This window comes from Vanacampus margaritifer, chromosome 3 (genome assembly GCF_051991255.1).
Source record: "Vanacampus margaritifer isolate UIUO_Vmar chromosome 3, RoL_Vmar_1.0, whole genome shotgun sequence".
Classification (NCBI taxonomy): Eukaryota; Metazoa; Chordata; class Actinopteri; order Syngnathiformes; family Syngnathidae; genus Vanacampus; species Vanacampus margaritifer.
Genome location: NC_135434.1, coordinates 1,383,932 through 1,399,098, shown reverse-complemented (window position 1 = coordinate 1,399,098; position 15,167 = coordinate 1,383,932). Strand labels below are relative to the sequence as shown.

General features: G+C 40.2%; 1 protein-coding gene across 8 annotated transcripts in view; it reads left to right on the top strand.

Moving 5' to 3' along the window:
* The window catches only part of paqr3a (progestin and adipoQ receptor family member IIIa), a 99,573-nt gene that overhangs the window by 63,341 nt on the left and 21,065 nt on the right, over nt 1-15,167 (top strand). The gene's annotated exons all lie outside the window — the stretch shown is intronic.

Here is a 15,167-nt window from a genome sequence, read left to right as displayed (position 1 = left end):
GAATACATGCGTGGAATGAGACTTGAATTCTGCTCTTTTGGTTTGAAGCAATCGCTTTGTTGTGGTCAATTTGTCCATTTCCAGGACTCCTTTGAATTGCTTGAATCCCCCAGCGCTGGTTTCAACAAGAGATTTGCTAGGTATGTCTATCATGAGTCTCTAGAACCCATGCTCAGAAGGACACAGGAAGTCTTCCATTTTTGGTTTGAAGTGGCCATTTTAGGGTCACGTTGACCGTTTAGAGCGGACCTTCCAATTGTTTGAAAATTCAGCCATCAAAGCCAATTTCAACTGGCATCATAAAATGTGGTGGGCTGCCTACAGTACCGTGATCAGTCCCACCAAAACATCTCAAGAGGCCATCATGTCTGCAAAGACAGCAATTCTGCTATCTTGGTGTGAAGCGACCATTTTAGGCCCATTTGGGTCCATTTCCAAGGCTCTTACTTTCATATTAGACACGGGCAGGTGTTCCTAAATATTGTGGCACGGTGCTTTGAACATCTGGCGAGTGTCACGAGCGCCGTGCAGGGCCTCCGCCAGACGCCAGGTCATCCATCAGGACGCTGACAGCGCCACACGCTGTTCAGAGTGAGATCTTCAGTATGGCTGCTTGGCACATAATTGATGAGGCCATGTTGGTGTTTTTGAGGCTTTTTATACACAACACTTTGCTTCAGATAGAAAACTATTACTGTGTAGATTCTACTAACCTAAAGAAAGAATATTATCTGTTTACTTGTAGTTTGAAACTTGTTTAAAATGCATTATGGAATTCTACCTGCTAACAAAATGTGAATATATTTAATATCTATTGAAAACATACAACTGGAAAGAAATAACTTTTTTTCTTTTTTCTTTTAATGTCATCTTCCAGGACACTCACGAAGAATGACGTGTTTCAACGTGGCCAGCATCTCCTTGTGATGCTAAATGCTCCCTGAATGCTAGCAAAAGTCGAGCCATAAATGTACATTCAAAATCTAATGCTAACTGCTAACTCAATGCTAACAAAGTCATGAACGGTCATTCAAACATACAAATTGGATGCAAAACTATCTTTTGTGTCCTGTAAACATGTCATCTTCCGGGACCGGCGCTTATTGGCGCCAAAATCCTGTGTTTACATGTAGTCAGAAACTGGTTTGAAACTTGCACTGGATCTGATGCTAACTGAATGCTAACAAAGCCAGGAATGTTCATTCAAACATACAAAACTATTTTTTGTGTCCTGTAAACATGTCATCTTCCGGGACCGGCGCTTATTGGCGCCAAAATCATATGTTTCTATGTAGTTTGGAACTGGTTTGAAACTTGTGATGCTAACTGCTAACTGGATGTTACCAGTATCTTAAATATACCGCGGAAAAGCGTAAAATGGACGTGAAATTATCTTTGCTTCAAATACTCATCTTCCGGGATTGACTTCTGTATGTGATGCTAAGAAGTAGATCCACGGAAAGAAAAAAAAAAAGTCTCGAAAAGACATGTCTGTAAAAACACAAGATGTCATTTTGGTTTGAAGCAACCATTTTAGGTACATTTTGGCCTTTTCCAGAGGTTCTTTGAATTGTTAGAAATTTTGATTTAAAAGCTTGTAACCGCATCATCTTCGAGTTCCAACATCTGCAAGGCTAGCTCAAAACGGCGCATTTTCAACACGCCAACATCTGCACTCCAAGGCCTCACTTCTGCTTTTTCTGCGTCGCCGCCCCCTTGAGTGGCGCCCAGAGCCCAGTAGTACGCCTTCCCAGCAGATGGACGGCAAATATGGCCTCTCCCTTTTTTTTTCTTTTTCTGGGCGGGCGAGAACGCAACAGTCGGGCGAATGTGTGCAGCGCCCTGGGGGTGGGGGTGGGGGGCGGCGAACAACAGCTAGCGCGGAGGATGCTAATATATTCATGAAAATGTATTTGCAAAAAAAAAAAAAAGATAATTGGGATCAGAGCAGCGTTTTTGGCGGTGCAGAGGATGAGTCGATAAAAACGCTGGCGAAATAATTGACAGACGCCTGTTATATGGACAGCACCCGCCATAACAGATGGATGTGGGGGTGGGGGGTGGGGGTGTATTCAGGGTGTGCGCGTCATGATCACGCCATGGGGGAAGTGTTAAAATGTTACACAACAATCGTTTCTTTCAGGCGAGAGTTTGCTGCCGATTTGATTTCGTGTTCACTTTTGATGAGGTTGCAAGTGATGACATCACGCACGCGCACGCACACACAAACGCACACTACGCTTTTTGTTCCCACCTTTACTTGAACGCGGCTCAGACTGAGATGAATGTCGGCCATTATCGCAGGCGGCCATTTGTGCTGGTATTTGACTCGCTAATGATCGTCTTCCAAGTTCATCAGTTGATGTGCGCACACACACACACACACACACACACACACACACACACACACACACACACACACACAAAGCTAATTTGTTCCCTCGTGTTGATCATTTCCTGTTAGCTGGTTTCTTAGCGGACTTAGTACTGATAAATACTCCTCAAACGGCATCATTAGCTTAGCATGAGCATACCTCCTATGTCATAATTGGGTCAATTTCATGTTTTTCCCACAAATCCATACAATTGATCAGTCCACACGTGAGGGTGTTATTTGTTTACAAATTGCTGACCAATCTGAAGTGTTGCAAATGGCTTGCGCTCTTTGATGACGCAACGTTAAGGGTTGAACCAAACGTGGCGTTTTTGAAAAATGCGGGGTTTTGGATGTACGAAGATCCCGCCCAACCCAGCGTTGTGCAACGGCCAAGTCTATTAAAAGTCTCATACAAATCTCAAGCCACTTTTTTTAAAAATCTTAGGCAAGTTTCAAGTTTAACAAATGTCATGCAAGTATTTTGGAAATCATGGTAAAGTCTCAGGTCATCTTTAACTCTTTGACTGCCAGACGTTTTCAGAAAAGGGATCAGCCGATTTAAGCATTTTGACTGATCTTTCAAGGGCCACAGAAAATTATGTGTTTGGACTATGGAAACACACATACTACCAAATGAAAGATTGGACTCTCATCTTTCATCAGAAAAAACAAGTTTGTTTCTACCTTATTCTGTTTTTCAGTAATCAACAATAGAAAATGGCTAGTTTCTCCTTTGTTTTGAAACAAACGTCTTTTAACGTCTTTGGCACTCCTCTGTAGGATTTTACTAAACGTTATTTAACGTTTTTGGCAGTCAAAGAGTTAAAAGTCTCAAGTAAGTCCTAAGACGTTTTTACAAGTCTCATGCTCGAGTACATTAGTCATTTAAAAAAAAAATCGAATATAAGTCTCAAGTCGTTGTTTTAATCTCATGTGAGTTTCGTTAGTCTTATATAAGACCAACGTACTTTAGAAAAGTCTCGTGCAAGTCTCAAGTAATTTCTAATGCATTTTTTTTTAAACCTCATGTGAAATGAAAATGATTTTTAAAAAATGTACATGAGAGTCCCGAGCCATTTTTAAAAGTCAAAACAAGTCGTTAGTCATAATGTAAGTTTCGATTAAGTTTTATACGTTTGTTTTTTTACAGGAATAATTTCTTGCTCATGTTGTTTTAACATATCTCGTTAAGTCACATGTAAGGCCCAAAACGTCATTTTTACAAGCTGCAAATGTCACAAAAACTATGCTGATGTTTTGGGGGGAATTTGGGTCAAGGTTATTGGTAGCGAAAGACACGCCACGGGAAGCGAAGAGATGCTTCAGTCAACGAGCGCGACGCAGATCTATGAGGAAATATGAATATTTCATTCTTGAAGTGTTAATTATGCATCAAGGGTGGCACTTTGCGAACAGACTCGATTAATTATGTTGATAGAATTGGACTAAATGTGCGTGCGTGTTAATATAATAACGTTTGGGTAATATTTGACGTCCTGTAATGGATTGTCAGCCATCACTTATTCATTAATGAGACGGATGATCTAAGCCAGCGAGGTCGTTAATGGCCATCAAGATTAGAGCACTTAAGACTTGAGATGACTTGATGCGCTCGCGTCACTTTTGGAAGATGTTTGCCCAAAGTCACAAATTAGTTTGAGCGGGACTATTGTTCGCCTCGTGCCATTTGTGCAAGTCCCACATCATGCCGACGTCCTTTTTGACAAGTCTTATGAGGTCATTAGTGGAAGGCCCGAGACATTGTAAAAGTCTCCGGTCGTGAGTTGAAGCCTCATTCAAGTCTGAAGTCGTTAGCGTCGAGTCCCAAGTCCTTTTCAAAAGTCGCTTGCCAATCCAAATGTACTTGGCAGGACACGTGCAAGTTTCAAGGGGTTTCGCAAAGTCTCGTTCAAGTCATTTTTACAAGTCTCAGGAAAAGTTGATTTTTCACAGACTCGCGAAAGTCTCTTGCACTTCTCATGTCACGAGTTGTTTCATCTGCTTTGTGCACCATCGAGTCCAAAGTCATACTAGTCCGTTTTAAAAGTCATTTACTGTAAGTCTCACGCAAGTCTCAAAAAATCCATGTCCATGTTTGTTATCAGTTGTGCAGTCTGAAGTCATTTTTTTTCTCAAATGGGCACGTTCCAAGTTATTTTCGAAATCGTATTCGAGTTGCAAGTTGAATTGACAAGATTCATTTTAACAAGCAAGTCATTCTTTTAAAAGTCTCATGCCGATCTCAAGTTATCAGTAGAAGTCTCATCGTTGTTGTTTTTTTTGTTTTCAAGTCTCAAGTCATTTTGTCATCCAATCACTATCAACAGGGATGTGATTTTTCCGCTAATTCGCGGAATTCCGCTTTTTTTTTAATCTCCCCCCCAAAAAAAAAAATCCGTTTTTTTTTTTTTTTTGTATTTCATTGTGTATGCACATCATGACATGACTCCGACAGATAACATCTTCTGCTATAACAAAGACATTTGTGGTATGCTCTAATATGAGTTACTTTTCATTTGGTCACGATACAATTATTTGTTCATGAAATTTGAACTCTTCAACATTATTTATGTGTTAACTTAGTAATCACATTAGTTAGATATGATGATATTCTCAGTGATAGTTTTTAAAAGCAAAGGCAGTCCAATGTTTTTGAATGTGACTGATTTTGAGTTGACTAAAACTGCCATTTTATATGGGATAGTTCAATATACATTGAAAATTTATGCTGTTGTTTTGTCTATTTCTTTGTCATGTGAGTGCATTGAAAGTACTTAAAAACACGGAAAACCCATGAGCTCCGGGGGGCAGCCGGCCCCCAGACCCCCGGCTAAATTTTCAGATAATTTCACTTTGGTCAAATCACATCCCTGTATCAAGTCCCAACTGGTACGAGTGGTTTGCGATCACGATTGTCTGTCCTCTTGAATAATCAATACAGATACATATTTTGAGAATGAATAGAAATAGATCATCGGGTCTGTCATGAATGAAAATACAGCACCAGTTTCGCTAGCAGTAAAAAGCTTCCATCCGTCAACGTCCACTTTGCCGTGCTTCTTCGCCGTCGCACTTTCTCGCTTTCAAACTACACCCACTACACCCACTACCCCCCCCCCCCCTTGCTCTACCTCTCCCCTTCTCCTTCCCTCCGCCTCCCTGACTGATATTGGCTCATCACACTTAATCTGTCCTGAGATCCGCCGTTCTGTGCTAAATGACTCGCAGCCTTCGGGCCGGGGCGCGCGAGCGACACGACGAGGGGAGATATTTATTTTTCTCAGGGCTAATGACCTGTCGCCGGGCCCCGCCCACTGATGGTTATTTACTGGGGCCCAGATGCTGGCGCTCAAAATGAGTGGTCATGTCAGCACGGGCCGCCATCCTTCACAGTAGCCCCCGCCAAAGCCGGCTGCCCCGCCTCCCCCGGCCCCCTGATTGAATCCCGCAGATCCCATTGACATTGACTCTGTGACTTTTAAGGCCATTACCTTCCTCCGCCCACCGTGATCACCTCGTCGTGGCCGCAGAACTGACAGCTGATTAGCAACAAATTACAGACAGGAGAAGGCTGTGTAACATGAGTGTGTGTGTGGGGGGGGGGGGGGTGCTGTGGGATTCCGGGGGCCCGTCCCGCCGCGCTCATGGTAATGTAATAAGCACGGAGAGGCTCATATGTTGACGCTAGCCACCAGGAGGACACGAGCAGCTGCTGCTCATTGGTGGAGAGCCATCGCACTTCCTGTCTGGTCCATAAACGGCCCACAACAAGGGGTATGCGGGGTGAAGGATTGGCCGCCAAATCTCAATGTAGGCGGGTTTATGAATGCAAATCAAACACGCACGCTACAACCCTTCCCGAAGGCCGCGGGTGCAAAAACAAATCATGCTAGATGCTAACCTAGCATACAGAGTGAGCCTCATGGAAGTCCCGTACAGTTCTCGAGTCACTTTTAAAAAAATCTTTTGGAAGTCTCATTATGTTTTTTCTCAAGTCTTATGCAAGTTTAGTCATTTAGAAAGTCTGAGAAGTCACAATTCAATTTTAACTCTCAAGTCTTATGTAAGTCTCCTGTCATTTTTTTTAATTCTCATGAAAGTCTCAAGTCGTTTTTAAAAAAATCTCATGGAAGTTTCAAGTTTAAAATTCTCATAAAAATCTCAAGTCATTTTCAAAAGTCTCATGAAAAACTCAAGTCATTTAAAAAGTTTTGGGGGGGAAGTTATTTTAAAAGTATCATTAAAATCTCTATTTTTTAAGTCTTATGCAAGTCTTAAGTCGTTTTAAAAAGTATTTTGAAAGTCTCAAGTCATTTTAGAGTTCTAATGCTAGTCTCAAGGTTTTTAGGATCTTCAACTTAAAATATTTGAAGTGTCTTAAGTTGTAAAAGTCTTTTGCAAGTCTCAACAATTCAGTCTCATAAATCTTAAGTTATTTATTTAAGTATAACGCAAGTCGTAAATCTATTTTTGGTGCCTCAATTTGTCTTAAGTAAAGATTTAAATCATTTCTAAAAGTGACACACAAAAATGTCAAGTTATTTTTTAAAAGGTGTATTGCAAGTCTCAAGCATGTTTTAAAGTCTCATGCAAATCTTATTTATTTATTTTAGAAAAGTCTCATGGAAGTCTCAAATCTTTTCAAATCTCTTGGAAGTCTGAAGTCATTTTTAACGGTCTCGTGGAATTCTCAAATGTTTTTTGAACCGTCGTAGAAGTCTGAAGTCATTTGAAATGTCTTAATTTATTCTAAAAGTCCCACGTAAAATCTCAGTCATTTCAAGTCAGACACAAGTTATTTTTTTTATGACAAAGTCTCATTCAAGTCATGTCTCAAGTTCTTCATTTGTGTTACATGAAAGCTTTGTAAATGTCTCACACAAACTGTTTTAAGTCTCAAGTTATTTTCAAAAGTCTCATACTAGTCTCAAGTCATTTTTTTATTTTCTCATACAGAGCTCATTAGTGCCTGCAGGTGTCGAGTCATTTTTAGACTCTTATGTAGTAAGCGTGAAAGTCATTTTTACAAGATTGACAGTTTATAAGGTTGAAGTCATTTTACAGGTCTCATGTCGTTTATTTTTTTTCATGGGGGGGGGCGGGCACCCTCGTTAGCTTAGCTGGGTTAGCATTATTGTTCTTGTTGATTAATTTTTGCTTATTTGTCTTCTTTGCACACGTCACTTGTTATCAAAGTGATGCGAGACGGTTTCACTCGCATTTCTATGGCCGCAAAGAAATGTTAAAATGTTACTAAAGATAAATCTTGTGCACTTAATCATTTTTTACGGATAAAATGTGTCAAGCGTACACCACCCACACCAAGCGGTGTCTTCTCTTCATTTTGACATGTCAAGAGGCCCCAAGATTAACAGCCCCCCCCCCCCCCGGGCTCCTCTTCTCCCTCACACGCTTCCTTTTTATCCCCGCCGTTCCGGGGTGCCACGCTCATTTGCATAACCAGATAATCCTTGATAAAAAATTTCCATTAGACAAAGGTGAAATGGATCAATTTCCCGCTGCCAAGATAAATCTCGGCTTTTTGCACCGACGGGGTCATTACACAAGCCACATTTGCCGAGAGAGCAGGGGGTCCCGGGGTCCGATAGCGCTAAGGAGGGGCTCCATTTCCCACTTTCCAATTACCTTTAAGAAAAGCTTATTCTGTGGACAATAAAGCACATTACGGCACAATATGATACAGTCCATAAAGATCAGCGTGTTTGATGAGAGCTTAGCCGAAAGCTCAGCATATTTCCGACGCTGGCTCGGGTGGGGCAGGGTGGGCTGCAGCGGTGTAATCGCTGACGCGTCGCCTGTGCTCGCCATGCAAATGTGCTATTAGGGAAAAGTCGCCATGCATTAAGACGCTATGCGAATTACACACACCAGGAAGAAGATTGGGGGTGGTGGTGGTGGTCTTGACAGGACGGCGAGGTGTTCAGGGGCACGTACAACGGCGGGAAAACTCATTACTTTGCTCGCCCCATTTTGCCACTTTGACCTTCAGACATGCACACACACCTCACCACCACCTCCTACACTTTGAGATGAATTACTCACAATTTTGTTGTATTAGCAGGAAAATTCGTCATTTGCTAAAACAAAACAAAAAAGCTACACTGGTTGGAAATGAAGTCCGTTGACTTCAAGTTTTTATGTTTTCATTATGGTTTCGCACTTTATGGCAATGTAGATAGCTAAACAATGTGCTAACAAATGCTGGCAATGAAGCTACGCTGTCGTTAGCTGAAAATGCTCACAAAACAATGCAAAGTCATTTCAATCCAGTCCAAATTCAACAGGCTGTGCTTAAGGAAATGTCAATTGTCATCTATAGCGATTTCAAAGTATGGATCGCACAAAAAAAAATCTACACAGTGTTGGCAGTAAAAAATGTATTTACTAAAAATGCTAGCCAAACAGATAAAGGCGCTAATACACATAATTACACGAATCCTGTATGAAAACGCCAGGCACGCTTTTGGTAATTGCGACTTCATTTAGCTACATAGCGCTTTCCCACCTTTCAAGGCCCTCAAAGCGCTTTACATTCGACTACCCATGGCATCCGGAGGTGAATGGGGGGTTCAGTATTCTTGCTCAAGGGTACTTGACCTGGTCACAATGGCATGAGATCAAACCCACTACCACTGAATGGGGAGACCACCACCATACCACTGAGCCACGCCGCCCGCCAAGGTACTCTCCCAGCTAGCTCTTCTTCTTGTTAGCTCCAAATGCTAACACCGCTACAAATGACTATCTGAGGTGTTAGCAAGCTAAGCTAGCTGCATGCGCCTTTTTCGCCGCCTACTCAAAGCCATGGGGGGAAAAAAAAGTTTCTACTATAGTAATAATAATCAAAGTTACCTCTCCAAAAGGCAATTTAGTTGCCTTAACAAAAATAATAATGAAATCTCCCAAAAAGGCATTTAGTCACTGTTAGCCACATAATAATAATAATAATAATAATAAATAAATAAAACCCTCCGAAATCCAATTTTGCTAGTTTAATAAAAAAGCAATGCGGTTAGTGCAGTAACATTAAGAGAAGTGTTGCTGAAATAAGAATTAAGGCTCATACACAAAAGGAAAAATTTTGTTGCTGTACTAAAGAATAATGATGATAATTAAAGCTTCCATCCAAACCAAAATTTAGTTGCCATGAAAACATAAAATCTCAGCCCATAATGACAATTAAAGTCAGTTTTGTTGGTGAAATAATTTTTTATTATATGATTGTCATTTTTTAACCTGACAAAAAGGTGATCAACATACCGGAATCAAAAATACACTTATTATAATTAAAGCCGCCCAAAATATGATTTATTTGCAGTGATGATGATAATTTAATTAACATAAATTCCGAGTCTGGTGGTTTTAATAAATGAACTGAAAGGTGAAGAACATCAAATATTTTTCTGTTTGGACACTCCAAACGTCATTGCAAGTTATTCATCCTACCATCCATTTTTTATAATAACCAAATCTAAAATGATAAAACACATCAGTTATTAGCATCAGCTAATGCACTAACAATTAATAAATCATCACTACTTAAAAGACTGCTCACTTTGCATCATTTTTATTCACAAAACCACACTGCACTCCTCTGTCTTCTCACATCTTCTTCTGTGGTTTATTTACTGCGTGGTTAGCACACGCTAAGGCCAGCTAGCGTACTCAGTTGGGAGAAGGGAAAAAAATGTGTCAAAATGGATGCCAGGAGCACATTAGCAATAATTCACATGAGTGAGTCCAGCAAATGGAGGAGGATGTGATTTATTTCTCACGGGTGCAAATGTCACACGGTGGACACCGGCACCGTTAGCATTTAGCATTAGCAATAACACATACCAATGATTTTGGTCCAATAACTGCTGATCTATTTGGTCATATTTCTGCTTTTTAAAAAGTGAAAACGTGTGGCTAAAAGTTAGTCATATATGTTGTGAATAGAAAATAATAATTAGGGTTTTTTGTTTGGTTGGTTTTATTTGACACGTTTTAGTTATTACGCCTCTTTGTGTTTAAAAAGAATAAAAAATATGACATTAAAACATGCATATAAATACATGCAACAGTATGAACACGTAATTATAGAAAAAACATTGAATTGATTTGTGTGTATCAGCAATATTAAAACAAAAAAATAGCAATAATTAAAATTTTTTGAAGGTTTCAATAGTTTTTCTAAAGTCCAGTAATATAACATTAATAATATTTTTCATTGTAACGTATAACCTTTCCAAAAAAAGAAAGACAATGAAAACAATAAGCGCGTGTTGCCGGGGTTCTGTGCAAAGCAGGTAAACAGTGACATCTGCAGGCCGAGCGATGAACTGCACCCCACTTGCTGCTCGTTACATACTGTACACCTGCAGATGATTTAAAATAAAATACAAATCGTTCGTTTTTGTCCACCTAAAAAGATGAGACTTGTTTGTGTTTTATGTATTTATATTATTATTATTATCATTTACTTTCTGGGGCAGATTGACTATATTTGAAACAAAAATATATATTTTTTCAGTTATCCCCAAAAAATGACAAACGCAGCCATTAATGTTAAAAACGGCGACAACAAAAGTGAGTACACCTCTAGGTGAAAAATTTATGTTAATGGTCACTGGAAGTTCAAAAAGGCTCATGGCAAAATTGTGCATAATGTTACAGTAGCATAAACTTGCTTGAATCCACAACCGTACATTGTTAAGCACAGTTTATTTGTTTTCAATTTATTTGGCAATAATTAAAATTTTAAGAACTTTTTTTTTTTTTTTACTTTGGTTATGGCGGTATTTATAGTGTTTTTGGAGGTGTAAAAATTGTGAGCACCATTTGCCTGGAAATGTCCTCGTACCTTCCGTAAATATTGAGCAAAAAAGCTGCGGGCCGTCGTCAGCTTTACGAGATACTGCAGCATTCTCGTAGCAGTGCTAAGCTAGCCTGTGGTGTTAGCGCCAGGGAGCTTGTTGTTGCGACGCTAACGCGACATGTCAGCATCTTTATGTATGGCCAGCAGACATCTGCCTCTGTCCTCCACATGTCCTCAAGTGACCGCAAGACGCACGCAGGCTTCACGCTTTGTCTCGTCTCGTCTTGTTTACGCCAAGCCAGAGCGGCCACATTCGCTCGTTGTCTTCAGTCTGCTCGCCGCACGGACCAGACGTCTGACGAGACCTTTCGCCCTCGTCCTCCTCTGTCTCGCACCACGCGCACTTCCTCGACTCGTGGTCTTCACCGCAAGTGTCTTTGACACAAAATGGCGGCGACAGCGCGAGAAGAGGAAGTGGTGGGAGACATTTTGTGTTCCTTAAAAGAAGCAAGTGAGGATAACACCTTCACCAAGAACTTGCGGAGTTTCGTCTCGTCTCGTCAACGTCCAGGGTTAACTGCGGAAAGGAGCGGCTGGAGCCTCGCCTGATCAAAAATATGTGTACAATTTCCTGAATAATGTTGATATTCTTTTGTCCATGTGGTGTTTGTGTCTTTGACTGTTAATCTTTTTTTTTTTTTACTTCATGTGTGGTGGTGGCCTATTACTTTAGTCCATTAAATGTGTGTCTTTTGACTGTTGCTGTCAAATCGCCTTTCGCAAAAAGCGTCCCAATATTTTTGTCCATGTGGTATGTGTCTTTGATTGATAGTCAATCACTGTCCAAATACGTTGGATGTTGTGTGTCTTTTACTACTGTGAACCATTTTTACGTCCTGTGTTAAATGGTGTCCTAATATTTCTTTTAATAAACGGCAACATGTGTGTCTTTGATGATTGCCGATGTTTTGTACTAATGCCAATTATTTTGTCACACATCCCCACTTAATGACTTCATTTCCCCCATTTGGATGTCCAAAGACTTGTCCTATTTTCAATCCGTTTTTACTTCCAGCGTGGTGTCCTGTTACTTTAGTCCATATGTGTCTTTGATAATCATTGTCAATGACTTTTCACTTCCTGTAGGTATCTATGTGTTTTCGATTATCTGTCCACTCAATGAAACTTCCTGTAGATGTCCCATTACTTTTGCCCGTATCTGAATATTTTCACCCTTCACTTCCACTACGTCTCCCAATACATTTGCTTCACGGTGTCTTTGATGATTGTAGATCATCTGCACAGACGTTTCCAGTGTTGTGTCCCAATACTTTTGCTCATGCCGTCAATCCTTTTGTAGCATCTGGCCTCGCTGAGCTCTTTATAGCTTAGCGTGTCCTTGTACCTTTTTATTTAATTTTTTTTTATTCCTTTATGGCAGTAAAAGTTTCATCTGTACAACAATATTGAAAAGCATTGGTAGTAGTAATCGTAATAATCTGCAGGGCATCTTTTGGACTCCGTCTTAGGAGATACAGCTGGTTGCCAAGGAAAAAGCGGCGAAAACAAATTTGACAAGAGCTCCGGGATTAGCGCAGATTAATGTTATAGCGCTTGCACTTTTTGCAGCTGGACACGAAAAGAAAGTTGCGGCTAATCCCTGAGGGATCAGGACGCGTAAGACAACAAAAGCGCACACTTTATCGGAACATTTATTAGCGAACAGAGCGTAGCTTTCCATGCGCATATGCGCCGTGATCCGCTTTCCCCGTCCGGGTTACACGGTTCACAGATTGCTTTTCTTCACTTGCTCCAAAGAAGATTGGGAACATGTTTAGCTTTTATAAATCCAAGAAAAAAGGCTTTTAGTGATTGTTACGTGTTCAGCAAACCAATTGTTCTCTCCAACTGTGCACGACACGGCAAATGTTTTTGGTGACATGCAATGAAAAACTTTTTTTTTACGTTAAGTGTCATAAAAGTGACAAATGAAGTTAAACACTGCTATCAGTACAATATATAAATACAATTAAAATATATTTTCTGCTAATTAACTATATAGCTAAATGTGATATAAGAAAAAATGTGTTTAGTGTGGTTTTTTTTTAAGTAATTGTGATCATGATTTCTCTTTTTTTCAGTGTAACTGACTCGCTAGCTGCTAGCTAGCTAGCTAGCTAACAATCTAGCTGATCACCACTGACCAGAACTGAAACCATGACATAAAGTTGTGTTAGCGTTGCGCAACTTGCGCTATCAGATATACCAGAAGATTTAAGTTTGTCTAAATCAATCCATCATAAATGTGTTTTAGCAGTTAAAAGTTGTCAATCTGAATCAAACTAGCGTCTTGCTGTTAGCACAGAGAGTAAACGTTGTCCCGCCTGATGGAGACGTAATGTAATGCCGCCTTTTCCCCATCATTTGGTGGCGACGCGCTTCCACGCTTCCGACAGCGCCGCCGGCGTAGCGCAATCATCGCACGCGCCATATTTTGTCATCACTTCCAGCTTTTTACGAGAAACATTGGGAGGGGAAGCGGCTTCCATTTCATGTTCCATTACACGCCGCCTTAGCGCGCAATTACATCCTCCACGAGCAAAATGGATGACGGGAACGAAAGGTGCAAAGAAGCAGAGCAAAGGTGGACGCTGAATAGGGATGAGCTGTCAACTGGATTTTTTTTTTTGTGGGCCGACCTCAACCCTCAATCCTTAATATCATTTTAACAATAATATTAAACAATGATACACACAGCATTAATGCTAAGCCTAAAACACAGTATTGTGCACTGCTTCAAGTGGCCACTAGAGGCTGCCAGAACTGGAAATCCAACATTTATTCCACTTGATGCTGGCCTTATAGGTAACAACTACTATTTTTATTTAGCTAGTTAGTTATTAAATTAGTTGATTGGCTATTTAATCCGATGTTTAGACAAAGTACTGCTAGCCACTAGTGTATATTTGTCAGTTTGTTCATTAGTTATTCCAACAGGATAGCTTTTAATCAAACAGAAATTCAGGCAGCTCATTTGCTTGTTAGTCACTTTGACCACGAGTTGGCCAGTTAGTTTATCTATTTAACTAGTTAATTATTCAGCTATTTGGTCAACTATTCAGTTACTTTGCTAGTCAGTAATTGGTTAGTCAGATAGATGGTCAGCCAATTAATTAGTCATGGTAGCAATTATTTAGTAAAGCAGTTAAGTCAGCTAATGTGTTGCAATTTGTCATATGCTAATTTGTAATTAGTTAGCTAACTAGTGATTCATTAGTTAGCTACTACAATTAAATTGCAATTAGTTAGTCAATTAGTCTGCTAATTTCTACATCAAGTAATCTGCTATTTATTTGATAGCTAGATAATTATACAGCAAATTTGTCAGTTGGTAAGTTGATTTTTTTTTGTGTATGTCTGACAGACTATAGCTTAGTTTGTTAGCTACTAAAATTTGTGGGGACAATCGATCACTTTCTGGCCTGCCATATAAATATATATTCAACAGCAGGCCATTCTGTTTTTTTCTGCAGATCTTTGTTGAACAGAAGATTGGTCATTTTGAAAACTTTGTCTTCTTTCAATGAAAAACAGCGGATGTCTTTGTGAGCTCATGCAGTGAGTGTGTCTTCACTTTGTCAAAGCGTGAGTGCCGAGAGGTGAATTAGACGTGATAATGAACAACACTCCACCGCGAGACGCTTCATGGCGGTGAGGTGTAAACATAGTGTGAGGGAGGTTTGCTAGCTTCTCCTGAGGGAAGCTTTCCACTGACGTTTTTTTTTTTTCACATCTCAGACGAACATCACTGCTGCTGACAAACCCCAAATGTACACAATTTATTCTAGTCCAGTTCAGTTAGTTAGCCAGTCAGCTAGCTTGGCAGATATCGAGTAACCTAGATAGCCAGATAATGAGTTATTTGGCTAGTTACTTCAGCAGTCATCTAGTTAGACAGCTAGTCAGCTA